A 20,848-nucleotide genomic window follows, 5' to 3' on the forward strand; every position below is an offset into this window, starting at 1 on the left:
CAGGGAGGCATAATGTATCTTGACTTTTGATCACAATTTGGATGGCAAGAAGAAACTAGCACAAAATGAACACAAGAATGCACCAAATCAAATGCATTCTTCACCACGCCTTCATTGTTATGCATTGCAAGGAAATACAGCATTGGCAGAAATAATTCAGTGAAGTGTGAATATCTTATTTTAACAATACAGGATGTGAGGTCTCATCTTGCATGGTGGAGACCTCAATTCCAGTTCTGCTCTCCTTTTTCTACTTGAATTCACAAGATCACTTCACAGGGGTTAGAAAGCAAAGAGCATTCATGGAAAATAATTTTCTCACAGTATCTTGGTAGTGAAACTGGAGTATAGGACACATGTAAGACAGATTTCGGAAGCAGAAGTGATAACTTTTAGTTATAGGTTTTTAAATAATTATAATGAAGTTTTTTCCATTTTAGTTGTGAAAACTATTGGTTGAAAAGAGGTATATAAATGTAATAATGCATTAAACACTCAAATTTAAACTGGATCAGAGTTTAACATAATGTTGAGGATACAAATGTGCAGTGAAATAATTAGAAAAATCATTTTTTTCTGAGTTTGAATCTGGTTTGTTATAGAAGTGGGAGAAGTGAGAGCTAGATTAAAGTGTATACACTGGCCTTTGTTATATGATCTTGAGAATGTGTCTTTAAGTATTGTAAGGGGATTCTAATCTATTAGTGATTCGGGTTACAGAATCAAGAGGTAGCATTTATTCATGATTAGTTAATTGTGAATAAAAACTGCTAGTTCTGCAACTGCCTCTTTAGGCACAGATGGGCAAATTAGGTCTAGGATAGCTTGAATCTGTATTGTGATATTGCAGAAAGTGTGAAATCATGAATGCATTGGGCTACTGGGAACATACTAAACTTTAAGTACTCACACATATTCCTTCCTAAACTATGGATATATTTGTTCCACAATAAAATTGTTTTTAAGCTACCACAGGAATCTTTGTAACTTTTGCTGCAACAAACTAACATGGCTATCCATCTAGAGCAGGCATCCCCAAACTTGGCCCTCCAGCTGTTTTGGGACTACAATTCCCATCATCCCTGACCACTGGTCCTGTTAGCTAGGGATGATAGGAATTGTAGTCCCAAAACATCTGGAGGGCTGAGTTTGGGGATGCCTGATCTAGAGTTTGCTCCTAAACTCTTCTCACGTGGTTGGATCTGCTCACCTGTTGGCACTTGGCTCTAAGACTTCAAACTGATGGATCAAGGTATCCTTTATTGTATAGTTCACAAACTTCATTGCTTGATCCTGACTTACTAATTCAGCACTGAACACTACCTAATATTTTCAACAAACATACTAGAGACACACATGGGCAAATCAATAATCCAATATGAAAAAAATACTTTTCAAAGATTATTAAGAACTTCAGTGCCACTATTTTTACAGGCGACTGCTCCCCAGGCAAAGCTATTGCACCTGAGCTAAGATGACATGAGATGACAATGCAATTATTCCAACCAGTGATTTAAGACAAGTAGATAACTATAAAGCACAGAGGAAATTCCAGAGTTTGCTACAGCCTGCACTCTTACCATTCAAGGATAACTGGTGAGGCAAAGTGATTGAAGCTAACATTCCAGCCTAAGCACATCACTGCATCAGCAAAGAGAGAGGTGCTTTGTCTTTAAGCCGAACAGTACGCTGTCTAAACTGCACTCTTATTTCATAGGGCTCCGACTCCAACCTAGGTAGATTATATTGCTGAAACAAGAGTAACACCACAACCGGATAGAAGCATCAAATAACACTTTATCAGCTATAAGACAACCCTTTCAAACATGAGAGAGAGAGAGAGAACCCATAACTGGACCTGAGTAACTGGAAGTAACATAGAAAGTTGGGGTTTTCCCCTATAACCGTTAGGCTAGCCACAGCACTGTTAATGCTGAAAATGCTCCCTAGTGTGTAAATTAATTGTTCTTTTGTTATCAGAAGAAGCATCAACTTCACCTCCTGCCAAATTCGCTTACCGGCTCTAACAATTAGCTGTCTGTGAGAATCAGAAAAGTATGGGTGCAGACTTAAACTTGCAAGATGTATCTTCTAAGAATGACCCAATTAGTCGAGTGTTATATCTCTTAATAATAACAAACAAAAATAGCAACAGTGATTGTAGGACTAATGCGGATATCTGTTGTGCACACTGAATTTCACACCATAGCTGGACACATTTTGGGGTGTATATAAAGTAAAACTGTGCACATGTTTAGCACATGTATGCTGATGTTCCACAAGTAAAACACACTAACTCTGCAAAGAAGTTATTACTTCAGCTATTTTGTATTCATGCAAAGGGCTTATTGCTGCAATGAATAAACCAACCTCATATATTTTCTCTGAACAGCTTTCCAATTAACTTAATATATGGATCAAATGGTGCCTCATTAGACAACAAGTAAAATGCAGCCCCTTCTTTCTGGATAACAGCCCTCTCAACTATTTCCATCAGACAAAAAACAAAACACAGAACAGTCAAATCCATAATTAAGGTAACTTGCTTTCAACACCACACTAGAAAATTGCAAGCATATACTGGCTTACACTGCAATTGTGAGCAGACAATAATTTTAAGAAGCAAAACACAACAAGTAAAAGCAGGCATGCTACAGAAGTTAATATGCAGAAGACAGTTTCTAGGGTGAGAGAAGCTACTGAACATCTAAAATAAATGGTTAGTAGTACCACTTCATTACTGCCGGCTTCCAGCTATAAACCTCAAAGCAGATGATTCATAAGCTAGATACATTACTTCGCTCTTTGAGAGAATCTCCACTCTTCAGGTAGTTTACCATCAATGCCAGTTTAAAGTGGGGGAAAACAACTTACTGAATAGCTGAAAGTTTCATGCTTAGCCAATGCTGGGTTGTGCATTAAGTTTCTTTTCCTGCTAAGCCTGTTTACAGTGAGTGTCTCGCACATAAGAACGAGGTTTCCTTTTTCTCTTTTCAAGGTAAACAAGGTGAAGTGAAGAACCGCAGCAATCTCTTTGCATGAGAAACATTCATCACAATCATAGCCTGAACAACAGCGAACATTTTTTTGGGGGAAAAAATACCTTCTCATATCAGCAAGCCACAAAAAATCATTTTCCACGTTCTGCTATGCACTCCAGCCGCTTTAGTCATCACAAGTAACTAGCCATACACTCCAAGCAGGAATTTGTGTGCCCTCTATCTGCAGCTATTAGCTCAGCACACTGATTCACTGGCATTAAAGCAATAGCAATTAGCTGTCCTGCTCTCAGCAGCTACTGGAGAGACAGACAGACAGACAGACAGACACACACACACACAGAGAGAGAGAGAGAGAGAGAGAGAGAGAGAGAGAGAGAGCTGAGTGGGGTAAACTATACAGTGACCACTGAGCTCTCACCAGCAATTAGTAGCAGGTGCTGCAGCCCTAAGACAAATTGATATCCCACTGATAATCAGGGCTAGCTCCTTGAATGTACTGTGTGTCCAATCAACCTTTGCCAGGGGCTCTTTGTTTGCTTTTCCCACTTCATTAGCAACAAAGGAGTACAGCGGCTTACGTTCATTTACAATGTATCATTTGACCAGAAAGGAATAATCTGTTTAAAGCCTCTCAGCACTGGAGGAGTGGATACTTAAGTCCACCTTATGTTTAATCTATTAGGTAAACAAATAAAGAGGAGTAAAAGATATTGCCCTTTTTGCTTTTTCTAAACTAGCAGTGAAAATATTTTTGCCTAAAAATCTTAATTAGTAATTTTCATCAATGCATTTTATATACAGTGGTACTTCAGGTTAGAGACGCTTCAGGTTACAGACTCCGCTAACCCAGAAATAGTACCTCGGGTTAAGAACTTTGCTTCAGGATGAGAACAGAAATTGCACTGTGGCAGCGCAGCAGCAGCAGGAGGCCCCTTTAGCTAAAGTGGTGCTTCAGGTTAAGAACAGTTTCAGGTTAAGAACGGACCTCCAGAATGAATTAAGTTCTTAACCTGAGGTACCACTGTATAAGCATCCAGAATGCACATCCATTTTCGATTTAAGGAACCTTCCTGCAATACTCTTCAGCATTGTGTGGTTATAAGATCATACAATGGCCAGACTAGATTACACATTCCCTAATTGCTTCCCTATGCCTATTTGAGAGAAAAATTGAGTTGCCTTCACTTTCTGCTGCCTCCCAAAGCCACCAGGAATCCTTGATCCTTGGGAAGGGAGTATGAAGTTTTAATTGGAGAGAGAGAGAGAGAGAGAGAGAGAGAATCTAGTGAACATACTAGGGGCTGCATCCCTGCTTACTCTACTCACCAGCCCCTCCTAGCCCACACAAACGAACTACCATGAGCTTCCCTTCACACCCCATGCAACTACTAAGCTCACTGTTCATCTCCCCAACCAGACTTCTTTCTTCTATCCTGCACCCCCATTTTCACCTTCTCCCCATGGCCATGCCTTCTGTCATTCCCTTGGGCACAAACCATGATAACCACTTGCATCTTTACAGACCCACACAATGCAACCAAGCAGCACCCCTTTCACCTTCTGCCCAGTTATGGAGCCACTGTCCTCTCCTATTATTTAGACCTTTTCATGCCTCTGCTTTCATCTTCAACCCCATTCCCAATGTCCCCTTGGCCATGTCCATTTTCACCTTCACTCCCTTTCCCCCTCCACCTTCCTCCTTACCTTTGTCAACTCTACCTTGCACACAGATCACCCCCCATTTCCATGCCGCCTTCTCTCTCCTATTATGCAGTCACCTCATGCTGATCTATGTTACTGTATCTTTGAGAGTAATGGAATCTTAGGAGCACCTTGGTTTCAAACAGCAGTTTGCATAATGCCACTTTGTCATATTATTATTGAAGCTAAGTTTGGACAACTGACTTAAAACACAGAGATATGATACTAACACCACCTCACGGTGATCCTACGTTTCTGCCATGCCCTCACATTCATTTTCAGCACAATGCAGCTAAAATAAAGCTGTATACAGTGCATACATAGTCTACTCAGAAATAAGTCCAAGTTCAGTGAGGCTTGTACTTGGGTAAATGGCTAAAAGATTGCAGTGTTCAGCGAATTTAATTGTACTATTTGTGATTAGGCCATTTTCCAATATATATTTAAGACTAATAACATCACATCCCCTTGCCTTTCCCATGAACAAGACTGGAGTCAGTCTTCAGAGAGAACAGAAATTGGAACAACAGAGGCAACATCACCAATGGTACGCACACTCATTTCTTTTGTCCCACTGCTGTGTGTCGAGAAACAGGTTTCCAGGGTTCTGAAGTCTAAATGCCACAAGCAACAAATGCCCATTCTCTAACACCCTTCTTCAACTCTCTGAAATAACTGTAATCTGCCTCTAGTCCTTGGAGCATATAGCAGTGTCTTATTTTGTTGGGAAAGTAGGGATATAGGAATGATATACTGTATAATTTGGAACCACACAAGTCTTAGTGCACATCTTAACATACTTGTGTATGTTTTGTGTATGTACCATTTCACCAAATGGTGAAAATGTTCCAGAAGGCCTGTATCTTGACAGTCAATATAACCCCAGGACTAATGGTTAGCTACTGCAAGAATGAACTCACATATGTTTATTCACCTGCTTTGATATATGTTGATTGGCTTGCTTTGATGCTATGTTTATCTGTAGGCTGGGAGGCTCAGCTAGTCAGGAGAGAGAAGGTGTCTCACATAGGCGCCGACTCCATGGGGCCTGAGGGGGCTCGAGCCCCCTCAAAAAAATTTTTTTTGGGGGGCTCAGCCCCCCCAATAATCTCAGGCGCCCTTCCAGCAGAGCGCCGCCGCCGTCCCCCGCCTCCTCCCCACCTGCTCCCTCGCCAGCCAGCCGCGCGCCCTAGTCGGAGAGCCCCGGCCGTCCCCCGCGAGATTAGGGAATCCCCGGGGGCGGGGGCTCCTGCCTCGCTGCTTCGCAGCACCACCGCCACTGCCAAGACACTGCCGGGGGGAATTTCCTTCCTCCTGGCGGTTTCAGCGGTTTAGGGCCGGAGCGGAGGGGGCTCGCCCTCTCTTCTCCGGCTAGCCCCACGTTTCCCACATATCAGCTGTTCCGGAGCTGATTAATAGGCGCAGCACGCTCTCCCCTATTCGCTCACGAGGAGGCGGCGCCACTTTATTTGCATATTCATGAGCTTATTTATTATTCATGAGCTTTCCCGGCCCCCCCCCCAATATTTTTTATAAGTCCACGTCCCTGGTGTCTCACACTGGTTGGCTGCCAGCTACTTCCTTATTGGGGTGATGGATGAGAGTTGGAAAGTGGCCTCCAAGCCAGGGGTGAATGAAATGGACTACTGATGCCAGCTTACACAGTTTGCTTCCATATAAGTAATTGCTTATTTGTTTCCTGGGTTCGGACAAGTCATGACGACTGCTTGCTGCTTCAGTATCTGTCCCAAGTCTACAAAGGCAGCAGGGCTCTGAAGGCTGCATTGTAAGTTTACACTTTTATTTAATAAAGCACTAGAACTGGCCATTCTATCATTTTCGACATCTTCCTTTGGTACCCCTGCACCAAACCACTTGGTCCTACAGATCAGGACAAGACTCCAGGCTGTGTCCCCCATTCAGTGTGATTTCATGCAACTTCATAAAAGCCAAGTAAGTGTATTAAGATTAGACTGAGTAGAATAGAAGAGGGAATAGCCACTCACTCTCTCACACACATTTTGGGTAGATATACAGTTTTAATGCTACTACTGAATACAAACTACAAATCATACTTTCACCAGCTCTTAGAGAATGCAACTTGGGAAATGATGTCAAAATAATGAGGAAGGCTGTATGTTTTCAGGTACTTTCAAAATAAAATTGATCCTTTAACTATAGCCTGCTGATTTGACTCTTGGTAAGTAAGCAGTAACCAAATAACTCCAATTTTGAATATGCAATTCTATTTTAATGGAACTGACCTTTCCCCTAACATGGTGTCCAGTTTGTGTTGAATTTATTCCATGCTGCTAGCAAGTATTGCAGAGCTCCCTAAGTAATTGCCTGGTGCCCCTCCAAGACTCTGTGATGGATGAGAAAGACAGGGGCTCTCTCTATAGCATATGTATTGGACTTTTGATATTTAAAATTTCTCCATTTTGCCTGGCCTTCTAAACTTCAAGTCAGTGGAACAGTTCACACACTCACCAAAATGGTAATTCTCAATGCATGGTGGGACATGATGGCTATGTGCACTATTACTATTTACAACATTACATGTACCTCATGGTATATGCACCTGAAAAAGGGGGTTTCGTCAGATGACATGTTTATTAATAATTCTGACTTGCTTATACAAAGGATAGACTATGCTCAGTCTTTATTGAACATTCTTTTGATTCATTTTCAGGGTAGTTGTGTGACCAGAAACATTCATCCTGATTTGCTTGTGGGGCATTTATATATCTTCTCCCCAATCATTCCTTCATCCCACACTTTTCAGTGCATTTGCCCATCACTTTCCTAACTGCTAAAGGTATGTTGTTGTTTTAAGTGGATTTGTTATAATAAGTATTTATATTTTGTATTTATTGAACTAAGGTAGCTTTTTCTGGCTAGCAGGCCAGAAAAAATCACCTGATGTCAGGACTTCAAAGTGCATCACTGGACCGCTTTCAGAGGCTGTTTTAAAACCCATTTGCAAGCAGCACCAAGTTGCTCTTGTAACATCCAAAACTGCAGTTTTAAAGAGCAGCATGGGGCTGTTTGCAGCAGGATATTAAGACCAAGCACTGAGCTTTGGCTACATGTCCCTCTTCTCAGCAGGGAACAACCAACTGAGCAGGATTTAACCCCTGCTCATCAGCTGATGAGATAATGCAGCTAAAGCAGAAACAAACTCTGGCACTGTGCCTATCAGTTGATGTCACCTCCTTCCATTTGGCAAGTTTAATTTCTTAATGGTATTTTGGCCCGAGATTGGCCTATGAGATCCCCACCCCACCACTTGGGTTACCTAAATTTCTGGTATGTTCTTGAATTCCTTCCACAAAATATTGAGTGTCTGGAAGCACCCTGGCTCCAACAACAATCTGTCCATAGTGGAGAGAATACAAACTGGGTTGGCCTGTTATTTGTTTAAGTCTCCCACAAATAACGCAATGAAACAAACCCATGACAGAATCCTACTGGAGAACATCACAGATGATGAAGGGCATTAGAGTAGATAACAAAAAGTGGTTGCACTATAGAGCAAAATTGGTGGCAGAACAGAAGCATTCACCCCTGCCATCTTAAGTCAATTTGCATGTTACAAGAGACCAGGCTTGCAAAATCACGGTTGACTTACTCTTCTGCTAGACCTGCTTCTGATGAATATCTATATAAGCCCCATATTTATAGCCACACTTCTAAATATATTTGCGAATGCAAGTGAATTTACTTTTGTGAACTTTGTAGCTATTCTGTTTAGTTGTTTGATGTTTACTCCCCAAACATGTATCAAATCATATCATTATTTTTTTTTCAAATTTAAGGCCATTTTGTATATTAGTTTTAAATCATTTTTTTCCCTGGACAGGCTCTCAGAATCATAGAATTGTATATGTCAGTCCTAATTCTAAAACCGGTATCTGCAAAGCGTTTATAAAATGTTACAATAAAGATGCCAGATATGGCAATATTAAAGAGTCTCTAATTCTCCCTTATTGTTTTAAAAACACTGTCTGGGGTTAAAGGCACAAAGGAAGGTTGGAGAAATGTTAGAAGAAAAAGCAAGGTTACCAAAAACACCATTCTCATGGCGAGCTATTTTTCCCTGTAAAGTTGTGACTGAATCATCTGTGGCTGTTCTAACAACCCCTTTACCAAAGGATGATGTAGGGAGTTGGAAACTTTCAAAATATATTTAGTGCAACTATGGAGTCTGCGTCCCTCAATATACTAACAGCAATCATCATCATCATCATCATCATCATCGGCAGGATTCAATTATTAAGTCATGCCAGCAAGTCTTCCACTTGCACAATGGGACTCCCCCCCCCTGCATTCCCCTCAATTGGCTCTGGGGAAGTTGGGAGAACCCACAGGAGAAAAGGAGGGGGGTCATTCTACCTGGGAAGTTGGAATAATTGCTAGTCAGGAGAGAGAAGGTGTCTCACACTGGCTGGCTGGCTGCTACTCCCTTTTGGGGAGATGGATGAGTGGCCTCCAAGCCAGGGGTGAGTTAAATGAGCTACTGAATTCCTCCTAACAACAACAGCCTCCTTATTCTATAAATATCACAATTCACCTGTTAAATGAAATCCCATTTGTTCTCGCTTTAAAAACTGACAACCACCAGATCTGTATAATTACACACTAGTTGCTCCCCACCCCCAATGTTGATATAAGCACTGCTGGGGATAGAAATGTATTGGGGGGGGCAATACCTTTCCATGGAGTATTGTTAAATACTTCCTGACTTTTCTGACTTTTCCTGCAGTACTGTGAACATTTAATTGCTGTTGCTAGACTTATTTAGGGTTTAGTTTGTGCTGAGTTTTATTCTAGGTTGGTTTAAATTGGTTAGAAGTTCATATTATGTTCATGGAGTTAAGGTGCTGTGAGCCTGAGATGCAGTTATAAATCTCTGAAAGTGGGATGTGTTAGAAAATGCTGACAGACTTATTACGGTAATCCCTGGGGATTCGTAAAAAGGCTACAACATTCCAGTGGGTATACAGATACCAGGAGCCGCAAATGCCCTGTTACAATCAGCTCCATGTGGTATGATTCTAAGAACAGCATGGGGTGGCGGATTGGAAAAATAAGCTCTATCTATATAAGGGCATTGCAGAAAAGATGCATATCTGAAGGGACTCTGCTTGCATTACTTCCACTGTTATTGTTGCTGAGTGGCAGGGTGTAAGGAAACTTGATTATAACTCAGAACACAAGGAGCGGGGAAGCAGTAGGACATATTGTTCAGAGCCCAGCAATCAGTCCATCTGTTCACCATGAGGTCTTAATCTAAATCCCATATTCACAAATCCAGGGACAGTAGTAATTGACTATTAAACAAATGGAAGTTTCTGTTGCATTTGCAATTTCATGTTAGCATTTTGCCAGCACAGGTTGGTTTCCCCAACATAAATAGCTGGTTTTTTCTCTCCCTTTCAGTGCTTTTAAGAGTTTCAGTATACCTACAGGGGGAAAAACTGCTTTGTTAAACTGGTACTTTGAATACCAGCATTTTATTAGAATACATCTTTGTTGCTGAAATACAATGACAACTAATTGCATTGGTATGGACAAATTGCTCTTTATAGAACACATCGCTCCCATGCCTTATCAAGTTATAGTGCTCTAAATTGATATGAACAATCATCTACATTTTACATACAGCTGTGAAGAAGATTATAAAAGCTGTTTACGTTCAACGCAATTCATCTGTGCTGGGACCATATGAGTGAGAAACTCTGGCCAAAGACTCTAAAGTTATTTTTGCTGGTCTGCTTTTTGGAATCAGCTACTGCCTGTGGAAACATGCATGGAGGCATTCCATATAATCTAAACCTTATGTCTTATACTAACAGTAAACAGCAGTTTGGTCAAGTGCCAAATCATTAGTTTTCTGTAATTGGTGCTGCTGTTGGTGGGCTGTTTTTGTTCCAGTTCATCTGGCCCTGGCTCTAGTTTGGGCTACTAAAGTGTCAGCAACTTTTTTTGGTGCTCCTAAGCTTACGGGTTCATTTCTATTAAAAAAAAAAGTATCATTCCCATTACAATACTTATTTCAGTATGTGATAAAGACACCACTGATCATGATCACTATGGTATTGTACCCTATCCCTACTACAAGACATTTAATTATGCTAGACAGAAAAGCCTACGAGTGGTATAGGAAAATGATCTATAGCAGGAATGGAAATATGGAAGAAATATGGGGAAATAATGGACTGATCTCAGATCACCACTCAATATTTAAGGAGATGCGATATTAAGGGACATACATTTACATAGACATACAATATGTTTACTATCTTTACTCCAACAATATCATATAATGTTGCCAGATTCTCTGAGTCTCTTGGAGCTGCTTTACATATGGAAAATATAAAAGCTGCTGCACCCTGCGCTATCTGATTATAGTGCACTTCTGGAATATGGCTCAGAGCCTTTTCAGGATCTGTTCTGGGTAGAAGGCATTGCAATAGCAGGACAAGAGACAATGCTGAATCAGTTCAGATCTGGCAAGTTTGGAAACAGAAAGGCAACAATGTACGCAAGAAGATTCAAAGGCCAGTGAAACACACAATCTCAAGCAACTGACATGTCTCCTCCTTTACCGAAAACTATCACCTAGGCTATTGGTATTGCCTCTTCTCTTTCCTTCCATTGTCTCAGACTGGACCCTTTATGGGCTCATCCAGACTTCCTTTTGCACCACGCTTCCCATGCTTTTCAGGCCCATGTCTGATCAGGGCTATTTTTCTTTTTCTTTCCCCCCCACCACCACTTTCCCCAGGGAAACCCAATGTTTACTGCTGAATGGGAACACACAGCAGTCTGCAGAAAACCCAAGAACCAAGTTCCAATTCTGCATTTAATAGCAGGTTTTCCCAGAGAAAGCAGAGGGACAAAACAGAAACAAAAATGCTTGTATACAGACCAGCGCCTGTAAAGTGTGGCACAAAGGGAAATCTGGATGAACCGTCGGATACCAACATCATTTGCTGCTCCTGTCAATCTGCTCTGGATTCTGGATCCAGGAGCTTTCCTTAGCCCTCCACTTCCCTGCCCAGCTTATCTCCTGACACATCCCCTTCTATGACCTTTACTCCTCCAGTTCCACCATCTTCCAAAGATCTGCTGCTTCCATAAAAGACCCTTCATTTTCACACTTGTTGCCATGTATGTTTGGAACTACCTTCCAGAATGTGTGTTGAGATTCTATCCATTTTTACTTCTTTTGGATCCCTCCTCAAAACTCACATGCTTTTATTAAGTTTTTGGCACAACCCCCTGAAACAATCACAGATTCCTGCCTCCACATTTTTCTTCCTTTGTTGCTTCTTCTGTGTTGAATTTTAGATTGTAAGCTTCTTGGGGCAGGGACCTGCCCTCTTGTATTCTGTAAAATGTCACACACACTGCTGTTGCTATGCTAATATTATTATTATTATGAATACCAACAGCAACTGAGTTTATGGATAGTTATACCATAGTAAACATCCACCTGGAATGAAAGCACATTTATGAAAGTAAGCTTTTATTCCTCTCATCCTTAATCTGAATTTGAACTTGAGGTCAAATTGAAAAGCCTACATGCATATGCTGTTTCAAGACCCTTGAATCCCAAGACTCTTTTAATAAAACTCTTATGAAGAAAGACCCTACTGAGTATTTATTGGTAAAAGGAAACTATGGGAGGAAAGGGGAGAAATGGATAAGATGTTAAAACTGTTTTTAAAATAATCCTTATGTTTATCCACTATTTTAAACCATTCAGATGCCTGATTATTATTCATAAATTAACTGTTGGACTTTCAAATATATTCCAGAGGTTTGCATAATACACTACTGTACTATAATGAATTTTATTTTATCGGAAGGTTTTGAACCATTAGAAATGAACTTCTGAGAAGCCGACATCAATACTATCCTCAAGTTTAATAGGACAGAGCAGCAAAAGTACTAGGGAAATTATTACAGCTAGGAGTAAAATTAATCCAAAAGTCAAATAAAGTTTTAATTCATTCTACTTTTGCTGGACTAATATGAGAAGAAGAAGTAAAAACAATAAGCTGAGATCTCAAACATATAAAAGAAAACTCGACTGAAGTTATTTCTAACCTGGATTAATTTCCACACGTGAATCAGTGGCAGTCTTGGCTGAAGCATTGGCACTGAGTGGATCCTCACATGAACTCCACTCTGGATAAAGAAGGCATGAATTTGATAGTCCTGTTGTTCACACATAGGTATGGTAAGAAGAACTTAAAGCCCACTGTCTCTTAGCCACTTCCCTCTTCAAAGGCAAATCACACAAGATTAAAAGAGGAACTCTCTAAGCAGTGCTGGGTCCTAAAGCCCAACAGCTTCAAGAAGCACTCGCTGTGCTATTTAATACAATTAGAAAGCAAAGCAAAACCAGATGATGTTGGAGTAACTGCATATCTCACCGGGCTGGGAAATTACATTTCATTCAATCATTGCATAAGCAAAGCATTTCTATTATTATTATCATTAGATAAAGTGAACACTCCTCAAAGTTTTTAGCCTTTAGGATTCTGTATTACATAAAAGACAGAATCTGGGTGTCGAAACAATTTGAGTTACCCAGTATGAATCTCATGCAGCAACAAGCTTGCACATTACCAGTACTTAATAAGCATATTTTGACCCACTGCTTATCCTATTATTTTAGAACTGGGCACAATGCAATTAAAATGCAATCAATTCCAAGACAATTAAAAGAGCAGTTAAGAATCACAGCACATCTGTAAAAATTACAGAAGCGAAAACTATGGAGCCATGCCCACCTCTTTAAATGCACGTAGTGGGACATCCTACAAAACATCCTACAAAAGCCTAAGCATGTAGTCTTAGACACTACATGCATAAAACATAACATCTTCACTATATGTTGATGATAAAACTGCTATAGATTTTAATAGTGGCGGATTGCACCTTTGTGGGTGCCCAAGTGGCTCCCATTCCTGAGCACGCTTCCAGATTAATGATCATTAACATTCAAAATATGAAAGAATCAAATAGCAGCCTTAAATTCCTTAGATATCACTTTCAGGCTATGGCATAGTAGAAACCTTATTTTAAAATCCCACCATTTCACCGGAGAGTACACAGCCAATCACAAAATGCAGTCAAATATTTGGCAAGGGAGGCCTAAAATGACTGAAGAGTCTTTGGGGAAACTTTTTGATCTGGGTGTTTGGCATAAATTTATGGTGGGCATTAAGTCCTAATTTACAGAAGACAGGCCATAAGAAGGAAGAACAGGGCCTTGAAGCTGTCCATCAGCAGTTAGCACCGGACAGAAGGCACAACTTCCATCCATGGTGAGATGTATTAAATTGCTATTTAATTTACTGTGAAAATTTCTAACTTTGCATCTATGCATATAAGTTAGCATTGGCACGTTTTATGCAAATCTGATGTCCCCTTATTTGATGTGTGTCTTCTTTTTTGGATGGGGGATATATATTTGTAAATTTGCACCCATGCACTGATTGTCCTTTGGTTTTGTTTGTTTGTGGGGGAGCAGTCTTCCAGGCCTAAGCATTTGTACCTTTGAAAATACTGTAATTACAGTTTTATCATATGGGGCAGCTAAAAAAAACAAAACAAAAAGACCTCACTTCACAACTGCAAATGACTTTTAGCATTTTTCCCCCACCAGGAAAAGATCTATACTTGAAGCAGTACAAATCTTCCTATCCCTGAAGGGTTTAAATCTGCATGTGACTGAAGAAGATTACCATGAGGTTAAAAAAGGCACACTGCCTTATTCTGCTCACTCACACCTTAGCTTGCAAGTCAGCAAAGAAGCTTGAATTCCTACTCCAAGTGTCTTAAGCAACACTCTTATTTTAAAAAATAAACTTTTTATTCCCTTTACCATGTTCACTGACAAGACAAACAAATATGACAATGCAAACAATGAGAAAAATATTTTGATGAGGTGAGGGGTTGTGGTTACACAGCTTGTAAATGTGACGCCTTGTGCATTGGGTGATAGATTAACGTTTTATGCGAAAATGTGGTTAAAATAAATAAAGCTTGAGTGTGTGCATGCAGCTCACTTACACAGGGGTTATGGTCCTGGTCATCACACATATGAGCAAAATCATGTAACACCAGAGCACCCCCTAGAAAACTGGGTGGGGGACTAGAACAGTTTAAAACACAGTGAGGGACAACAGCAGCTCTCAGTCTTCCTAGCTCAGTTGGTAGAGCGTGAGACTCTTAATCTCAGGGTTGTGGGTTTGAGTCCCATGTTGGGCAAAGGATTCCAGCATTGCAGGGGTTGGACTAGATGGCCCTTGTGGTCCCTTCCAACTCTACAATTCTATGATTCCACACACTATGATTCTTTCCCTCACTGGATGATGCTTCAGTGCATCTGGCTGTTAAACAGAAGGTTGGTGGTTTCAGCCCACCCCGGAATGGCTGTGGGCAGGATTCCTGCATTGCAGAATGACCATTGGGATCCATTCCAACTCTACAGCTCCATGATTCTATGATAGGAGGACCGGGGAATTGACCAGTAGCCAGAAGAAGTGCTTGGCTGTGGTTCAGATCCAGAGGTGGGCTGCATGGGCACATCTGCTGCTGATTTCTTTCTGAGGAACACGGTGATTCACAACTGCTACTGTTGCCTTTTGAGCTCCTCAAACCTTTAAGAGTTTCAGAGTGTCTGTAATCCCACGGATAATCTTGAGGCAGCCTTCCATGGAGCAATCAAGCTCTGCAATCAAATCATTTGCATATTTTATGGCTTGCTGGCTCATGCTGAACTTGATCTGACCACTTCTTCCAGCTCTTCAACAGTCAATACCTGTTGGCCCTGAATTAGCTCTTCCACTTCTTTCTGGATGAGGTCAACAAAGCCATCACTACCCACTTGCCTGGTCATCTGCACAATGTCCTTCACCTCAATGACAATGCTTGGGAATCCCTTGAAATGGTGCACACATTCCTTCCACAATTTCCACCAGTGTTCATTCACTGCTCCACGCTTGATTGCATCCACTGGATGTGACGCACTGGGCAATGTTGAAAGACTTCCAGCATGCTGTGAGGTCAAGACCATTGCATTGATTATCCAGGCTAAGGTGAGTGTGATGGCCTGGGAATTGGATTCAGAGGCTGAACCTGAGGAATCTCAGCCTGCACAGGAGTCCCTGCCTCCAGGACTAGCTGAGCCGGGGCTGGTGCTTGAACCTGAAGGGCCCTCACCTGTGCTGGATCATCAGGAGCAGACACCATCTGAATCTGCTCTGGCTCCGGAGGTGATGGAGGGCCCATTGCCTGCAGGTGGTCCACTCTCAGCCCCATCAGGGGAAGGTGAGGTTGCCTCTGGGTCCAGTAACCCTCCAGCCTCTCCTGAGTTGCAGAGGCTCAGGACAGAGAGGCGAAGGGAACTAAGTTCACGCAGGAGGAGTGCTCACCTCCAGGCCAGGAGAGGTGAGTCACCTGCGGACCGGGACCGCCCTATGCCTCTGGGCAGATAAAAGCCAGCCAGCCCAGTCCCAAGTTGCGGGAGCAACATTGTTGGTAACCTGTTCCTGCCTGCACCCTGTCCTGCTCTTCTGCCAGAGTTCCTGACCACACCCAACTCCTTGCCTTGGAACCCGCTTCAGCCTTGATGGACAGCCTCCATACTTCACCCTCGACCTTGGACTGGACTTGGGACCACGGCGCACGGTAACCCCCCAGGACCAGCACAGTGAGCTTTGCTTAAACAGACTTAAAGTAGCGAACCACACCTTGATCCAAAGGCTGGATGAGGAAGGTCATATTGTGGGGGCAGAGGGAAGAAGATAGCCTCTACCTCACCGCATACAAAGTGGAGTCCCTCAGGATGCTCATGAGCATTGTCCACAAGCAGCATCACTTTAAACTACAGTTGTTTCTCCTTGAGGTAATGCCTCACCTTTGGAATGGAGCAGTTGTGGAACCAGACCAGAAATGATAAAGAAGTCACCCAGGCCTTTGTGCAAAAACACAGGATGCAGATTCTTGTCATTGCCTTTTGGGGCACAGGGATTTTGAGACCCGGACAGCAAGTCTGGCTTTATTAACTCTCTAACCGCGTTGCCACAGATCAGCACAGTCACTCAGTCCTTTGAAGCTTTGAAGCAAGGGGCTTTCTTTTCGTCTGTGTCAATTTAAGTCCACTTAGGCATTTTCTTCCAGAAAAACCATGTCTCGTCTGCACTGGAGATTTGTTCATGAAGATATGCCTTGTCATCCAGCAGCCACTTTAATTGCACAGGATACATTTTTGCAGCCTCTTTGTTGGCAGATACAGCCTCCCCTGCTGTCCAGACGTTCTTCAGGTTGAAGCAGGTTTTAAAGCTGTTAAGCCAAGCTGGGCTGGTTTTAAATTCCTTGGCAGGCTGGTCCGCATCTGTGTTGGAAGGTCTGAAGTGGTCATCGAGGCTCAGAGCCTTTTGGTACAAGATGCTGCCACCCACAGGAACACACTTCCAGTTCATGTCTCCCTGCCACAAGTTCAGTGCCTTTTCTGTCTCCACCAAAGCCTTATCCCACTCCTGGCTTGTCAGTGGGGCACTTGCTACCACAGCCCCACAGCTCTCAAAAACCTTGATGACACAGATGTTGGACTTGTTCCAGCCAAATCTGTATGCCACAGCAAACACAGACATGTCACATCTCAAGCAGTCCAGGACAGTCAACTTCCAGCATGGTAATCACCCTCCACTTTTTTGGTTTCTCAGCAGCTGATGATCATCACCATCATGATGCCCTGCATTTTAGGGTCATTCTGCTGTCTGAAGTTCTGCCAACCACCTCCTCTGCATTCCAGCCCCATCTGTTGGCTCTCCAAAGCCCTCTGCAAAACTCTCTGGCCTTTTCCAATCACTGTCTTGAACTGCCTCTTCCCCGTTTCCCCCCCCACGCATTTTATTTTCACACCATTTCCTTACTCCCCCCCCCCACGTGTCTCTCATTTTTGCATAATTTTTATTTATTTATATTTATTTATTTTTTGGGCAACGAGCCTAAAGGTTCAAGTGCATATGTTAAAAAAAGCATAACTTGCGAGTTTCCTGTATTTTGCTTAATACTTTTTGCTTATTCTCTTGCTAAACTAAACACTTTTTTCTTTTTTAAAAAATAGCAAAACACCAAAAAACATATGGCAATGCACTGTTACATAAAAGTTTGGTAAAGAGTCAAGAAGCTGTCATGCCTCAGGAGAAACAATGTAGGAAGATAGACTGAAAGTTAATGGAAACCAAAAATATCCACAAAAACTCTCTTTGAAGACTTTTAAGTTCCCCCAATTTCATTTTTTTCATGTCAATTCAAGTCCAGTGGGTACTAAAATTAAAACAAAAATGATTCATTAAAAAAAAGGCAGAGAGAGGAAGGAGTCCCCTCCATCACGCTGCCTTTTATGTCATACAGATAAGTTAGGCATGAGAGCTGTGTTAGGATGGTCCAAGATTTCCCTGAAGAGTGTATGTTAATCAGATACTCTTTTATCCTACATTCTTTTTACCTCTCTCTTGAGGTGCACAAATGCACTGAAACGAACTGTTGGAGGTAAAAAGAGAGGCATATATAATGCTTAGGACAAATAGGCCATCGGACTGAAATAAAACATATCCTGTAAGAGTCATCTGCTTCCCAAGACTTCAAAGTGCATTTGAAGGCTCCTAGGTAAGGAAAATATCCTGGAAATTTGGGGAGAAGCGAAAATATAAGATGAGCAAAATTTCATGCATTCCTAATAGGACCCACAAAGACACCAGTGCAGGACTATTCTGTGTGTGTGGCAGCTGACTCTTGTCAACACTACACGAACAAACCCACGGTGCACTGGGCAAAACTGATATAATCTGGAACTAGTGTTGCTACTGAATTTTCATAAAAGTGACTATTTATGGTGAATTTGGACATTCCTACATGGGAGATACACCTACGCAATTCTGAGGGAAGGAAAGGGAATTTAGGCAACACTAATGAGACATTCTTAGGGACATTTTCTGCAAACCTTTTTAATCAAAACTTAGATATACAGGAGGAAGACAGTAAGGTACAGTGAATGTTAGTCTTTGAACACATACTAAGAAGCTCACTGTGTGACCTTGGGCTAGTCACTTCTCTCAACCTATTGGGATAATGTATGCTGCTCTAATAAAATGGGATAATGTATGCCACTCTAAGATCCAAATGGTATAAAAATAATAAATAGGCCAATTCTTCAAACTGTCCTTGACGAATTGAAGAATGAATGTAGGGAAAATAAACTCTCATTTAATTACACCTATAAACAGTTGATCTATTTGAGTCTCAATAGGTCTCAGTTTCTCTCTTCACTGAGTTTTGGTAGGTAGCTAAAACTCTGCTTTAGTAAAACTACTTTAACATGTTTGGCTGAAAGTAGTCCACTACATAAATTAAAATGTTTATCAGTATTAATAAGTTAATGTCATGGACACTGAAAAAAATGCCTGTTGAAGTGGAATGTCTATCATCAGGAAAGCAGTGACTGGGAGGGTGTGGAATCTGGATGAGTTAAGTCAATGTTTATTAGACACTCTTGCCAATGAAGCCCTCAATTGATGAAATGGACAATGAGCTGATGTCTTTAGTCTTATTAATCTACAGATAAACAAAATCAGCAAACGCAATGAAATCAAGGCCACTGATATTGCACATCAAAATGAATAACAATAGGAACCTGAAAAAGCAGGCTCCCCGAAACATCAGCTAAGCAATATGCAATTTACATGATGTATACTTAACTTATAGCAAAGGTAAAAGGACCCCTGACCATTGGGTCCAGTCGTGACCGACTCGGGGGTTGTGGCGCTCATCTCGCTTTATTGACCGAGGGAGCCAGCGTACAGCTTCCGGGTCATGTGGCCAGCATGACTAAATACTTAACTTTAGTTCTCTGCAAAAATGTGATATAAAATTTATACATTGGGAATTATTGAAGTTTAAGATATTTCCACATCCTTTCTCCATCACTTCAAATTGGATAGTAATTTATTAACAAGATGCAAAGGAAATATTTCTATGCTGCAGTAATTAATAATATTTTATTACAAAACATCTATCTGGAGAAGCTGTTAGTGTGATAAGAGCTCTCATAAGACATGGCTGTTTTTAACTAGAAGTTTTCAACTGCTTTGTACTGGGAACAAATCCCTTGTTGTCAAGAGGTGTGATGTCAACTAAGTGCCACAAATCAGATGAAAACATACACAAAGGCTTATGCTTCACTGTCTGTTTTATATTCTCTACTTTCCATTTTCTCCTGTGCATTATAGCTCTCACGTGCCTGCAAATTTCACCAGCTTCTGCCTTAAGGGAAAAGGGTTACAGAATTTTTTAGATTTTAGATTTCCTTAAGAGTGAAAGGGGAATACAGAGCTTTGTTTTATAGAGTACAGCTTGTTACCCAAATCACAAATTAAAGTAGACTGAGGACATTTTTCAAAAAGGAAAGCTATGGATACAAGCTGAATTTAGGGGGCCATGCACACCCCTATTTTAAGCATGCCAGAAAAATACTGCCAGGCATTCAGAAGATAGGTGAGGGACTCTAGTTTAGTGGTAGAACACTTGTTTTCAGAATTGCAGAGTTGAAAGGGATTCTGAGGGGCACCTCCTCTCAGTCTCCTCTTCACCAGGCTAAACATACCCAACTCCCTTCACTGTTTCTCATAAGACATTGTTTCCACACCCTTTATCATCTTGGTCTCACTCTCCTGAACACATTCCAGCTTGTCAATACAGTGGTGCCCCGCAAGATGAATGCCTCACAAGATGAAAAACTCGCTAGACGAAAGGGTTTTTTGGTTTTGCGTTGCTTCGCTAGACGAATTTCCCTATGGGCTTGCTTCGCAAGACGAAAACGTCTTGTGCTTTTTTCTTAAAGCCGCTTGAAGAGGCGCAGTTGCGACGGACCGTGCTTCGCAAGACGAAAAACATCGCAAGACAAAAAGACTCGTGGAACGAATTATTTTCGTCTTGCGAGGCACCACTGTATCCTTCTTAAATTGTGGTGCCCAGAACTGGACACAGTATTCCAGGTGTGGACTAGCCAAGGCATAATAGAGTGGGACTATTTCTCTAATGTGTTTCAAATTTGCAGT

The 20,848-nt window shown here is 41.5% G+C and overlaps 1 protein-coding gene across 12 annotated transcripts in view; it reads right to left on the reverse strand.

Moving 5' to 3' along the window:
* PCDH15 (protocadherin related 15) overlaps nucleotides 1–20,848 on the reverse strand; it is a 659,401-nt gene that overhangs the window by 354,347 nt on the left and 284,206 nt on the right. The window contains exon 1 of one of the 12 annotated variants that reach the window (XM_082222008.1): nucleotides 3,104–3,205. The exons of 9 other annotated variants lie outside the window; for them this stretch is intronic. The gene's annotated coding sequence lies outside the window, so the exon portion shown is untranslated. Of the gene's footprint in view, nucleotides 1–2,797; nucleotides 2,817–2,874; nucleotides 3,057–3,103; nucleotides 3,206–20,848 lie in introns of those variants that run through there. 2 more of the 12 variants (XM_082222009.1, XM_082222010.1) reach the window with 2 other exon arrangements.

This window comes from Podarcis vaucheri (assembly GCF_965113315.1).
Source record: "Podarcis vaucheri genome assembly, chromosome: 5".
NCBI lineage: Eukaryota > Metazoa > Chordata > Lepidosauria > Squamata > Lacertidae > Podarcis > Podarcis vaucheri.